The sequence below is a fragment of the Arachis duranensis genome, chromosome 6 (assembly GCF_000817695.3).
Source record: "Arachis duranensis cultivar V14167 chromosome 6, aradu.V14167.gnm2.J7QH, whole genome shotgun sequence".
Lineage (NCBI taxonomy): Eukaryota > Viridiplantae > Streptophyta > Magnoliopsida > Fabales > Fabaceae > Arachis > Arachis duranensis.
The window spans coordinates 32,670,819-32,674,933 of NC_029777.3; positions in this window are offsets into that span (position 1 = coordinate 32,670,819).

The window sequence follows — 4,115 nt, forward strand, 5'->3', positions numbered from 1 at the left end:
GTTATGACGTGTTTTGGGCGTTCAACTCTGGATCATGACGTTTTTCTGGCGTTTAACTCCAGACAGCAGCGTGTACTTGGCGTTCAACGCCAAGTTACGTCGTCATTCTTCGAATAAAGTATGGACTATTATATATTGCTGGAAAGCCCTGGATGTCTACTTTCCAACGCCATTGAGAGCGCGCCAATTGGAGTTCTGTAGCTCCAGAAAATCCATTTCGAGTGCAGGGAGGTCAGAATCCAACAGCATCAGCAGTCCTTTTGTCAGCCTTCTTCAGAGTTTTGCTCAAATCCCTCAATTTCAGTCAGAATTTACCTGAAATCACAGAAAAACACACAAACTCATAGTAAAGTCCAGAAATGTGAATTTAACATAAAAACTAATGAAAACATCCCTAAAAGTAGCTTGAACTTACTAAAAACTATATAAAAACAATGCCAAAAAGCGTATAAATTATCCGCTCATCACTACCACCCTTCTATTGTAGGAATCAGGGTCATCCCTTTGTAAGGGTAATTAAAAGATCTCTTTCACCCTATCCAGATGAAAGTAGATGATCTTCCCCCTGACCATAGTGCAAAAAGTATGGAATGCTGTTGTATCTTTCTTTTGCTTATCTGTCATTCATAGATTTGCATAGAATTCATGGATCATGTTATATCCAACAGTGATCTCAGGATTAGTTAGAACCTTCCAGCCTTTCTTTTGAATTTCTCTTAAATCTCTGGGTATTCTTCTTCTCCTAATTTGAATCCCACCTCAGGGATTACTGGCCACTTCTTGGAGCCATGGGATTCAAATTTTTTATGAGAGAACAGGGCTTGATAACATAAAAAAAATTAAATTTCACGTGTGACCGGCAAGTATACCAGGTCGCATCAAGTAATAAAACTCACAAGAGTGAGGTCGATCCTACGAGGATTAAAGGATTAAGCAATCAATAGTTAATTGATTATTCTAGTTAGACGATCATTTTGGAATGATGAGCAAACAATAAATGTAAATGGTTAGAAATTAAAAGAAAGCAATAAAGTGCAGAGAAAGTAAATGACGTAAAAGTAAAGTGCAGGAAAGTAAAGTGCTGGAAATAAAAGTACAAGGAAATAAAATTATAGAAAGTAAATAGCAGAAAGTAAAGAGGGAAGGAATAAGGGATTGGAGATGTTGATTCATCTTGAATCAATGGGTCTCACTGCTTCTCAATCATGTAAGATAGATCCATGGTAGATTGTAAATAATTGGGTCCCAATCTCTTGGTGACTCAATTTCTCTCAACATAATCAATTGCCACTCTCGTGATCTAATTGGTCATGAGAAGAGGTGAAGTTCAATTTCTAATCCAAAAGCCATAAAACCCTCAAGACCTCAATTCAAAGTGGTTACATCTCACATACCAACTAAGAATGTGTTGATAAAGTGGATTATGAGAGAAGAGCCTGAAACTAATTTCCATGATCCCTTTTTCAAGGCTCACATAAAATTCTAATAGATTCAATCCCTCTCTCGATGGTGACTGAATCTTCGAAGCACAAAGACTCTCTCTTAGAGAAAACAAACATGATTTCTAATCCCATACTACATAAATCCAAAGACCCCAATATTAGAGTGGTTATATGTCACGTACCAACTGTAAATCAAGAATCAACTTCATTATGCCAAGAGAGCTCAAACAAAATCCTATGTTCCCTCTCTCAAGGTTCACAATAGGATTCTAATAGATCCAAGGATCTTTGAAGAACAAAACTGTCTTGCAAGGATTTTAATAGATATCTAAGTATGAAGATAGAGTGAAGAAGAGAAGGAGAAATAAACATTAATTCAATCAAAATTGAAACAGAGCTCCTTTCCCAAATGTATAGGGAATTAAGTGGTCATTGCTCTCAAATAACAACTAAATTGCTGGAAACTAAAATGCAGAAAAATAAAGATAAAGACTTAGAATTCAAAACTGAAATTGGAACCTCAAAATTCATAAATAAAAATTACAAATTAAACTAAACTACTACTACTAAGGAAGAAGAGAAGAGAAAGGGGAGAAGAGAGTATGAGGAGAGGGGTCCGAAGACCCACTCCTAGTGGAGTGTACCAATGAAGTGTGTGTGTGTGTGTGTCTGTGTGTTCTCCCAACTATTCCCCCTAATTCTATGAAACTAATACCTTTATATAGGCTTTCCTAAATTACAAACTGAAATGAAATTAAAAGTAAACTACAATCAAATGAAAATCAACTATTTTAGATGATTCGTGTGGCCTTGATTGGTTGAAAATTGTGGACTTGCTTGCTTGAATTTAGAATGGACTTGGACTGAAAAAAATTGACCCTGAATGACACTCCCAGGGGCTGAGACTTGGTGAAGGCATTGCTAACTTGATTTTCAAGTTGGCAACGTGCTCTTCTGCTCCCTGGAGGTCAAAATCTTTGCATAGGCATTGTGTTCTTATTCTTGGGGCTTAAAGATACCTATTCTTTGAGCTTCAATTTTATGCCCCACTATAGACTATTATACATTATTGGAAAGCTCTAAATGTCAGCTTTCCAACGCAACTAGAAGCACCTCAATTGGACTTGTGTAGCTCAAGTTATGCTCCATTGAAGGCAGGGTCGCAGGCGTTTTTTATGAACACGCCTTTGTATTTTCAAGTTGGCAACGTCTTTAGTTTTTGAGGCTCCAAATGAAGCCATCTTTTGAAGCTTCAAAAGAATGTCAAACCCATACTATGATATATCGTTGGAAAGCTTTGAATGTCTAGTTTCCAATTTTGTTGAGAGTGCATCATATGAAGCTCCACAACCTAATATATACTCCTTGGAAGGTGAAGAGGCCAGCTAGCCTACTACAGGTTGATACCATGTTCATCTATGCATTCTCGGGGCAAGTTTTCTCCCTTAGATTTAGTTTCCACCATGTAGTGCCATATATGCTTGGAAAGCTCTTGATTCCTACTTTCCAATGCCACTAGAATCACCTCATTTGGAGCTTTGTAGCTCAAGTTATTTTTGTTTGAAGAAGACAAGGTCAGGCTGCCAAGAAATCCAAAAAGTGGTGTTACCAACTTGGTTTTCAAGTTAGCAACGTGCTCTTCATCCTCTTGGAGCTCGAATTTCACATTGGAGTTGGCAATTTGGGTTGCCAACGTGCTTCTCATCCTCTTGGAGCTTGAATTTCATATTGAAGTTGGCAACTTTAGTTGCCAACATGCTCGTCATCCTCCTGGAGCTTGGGTTGCCATCGTGCTCTTCTTCTTCATGAAGCATACATTGGCATTGGTAACACTCTGTTTAAGTTGGCAACGCCCTTGGTGACTTTCTCCTTGCTCCAGGGCTCATTGCTTCACCTATCCTCAACCAAACACATGCATCAAAGCCTTGCAAAATCACAAGATTTTGCATAATTCATAACATTAAATAATTCTTGCATAAATCTCATGAAAATGCACATAATTAACAATGTTTGATTGAATCAAGGCATGCATACCATTCTCATCCAAATACTTGCTTATTGCCTAAGAAAATGCATGAAACCAACCTAATGCATACAAAAAATGGCTAGTAAAATTAGCCAAGATGCCCTGACATCAGGGCTCCTTCCACACCAAACTTAAAAGATTTGCTCATTGATGAGCGGATAATTTATACGCTTTTTGGCATTGTTTTTAGGTAGTTTTTAGTAAGTTCAAGCTACTGTTAGGGATGTTTTCATTAGTTTTTATGTTAAATTCACATTTCTGGACTTTACTATGAGTTTGTGTGTTTTTCTGTGATTTCAGGTAAATTCTGGCTGAAATTGAGGGACTTGAGCAAAACTCTGAAAAAGGCTGACAAAAGGACTGCTGATGCTGTTGGAATCTGACCTCCCTGCACTCGAAATGGATTTTCTGGAGCTACAGAACTCCAAATGGCGCGCACTCAACGGCGTTGGAAAGTAGACATCTAGAGCTTTCCAGCAATATATAATAGTCTATACTTTATTCGGAAATTGATGACGTAACTTGGCGTTGAACGCCAAGTACATGCTGCTGTCTGGAGTTAAACGCCAGAAAAACGTCATGATCCGGAGTTGAACGCCCAAAACACGTCATAACTTAGAGTTCAACTCCAAGAAAAGCCTCAGCTC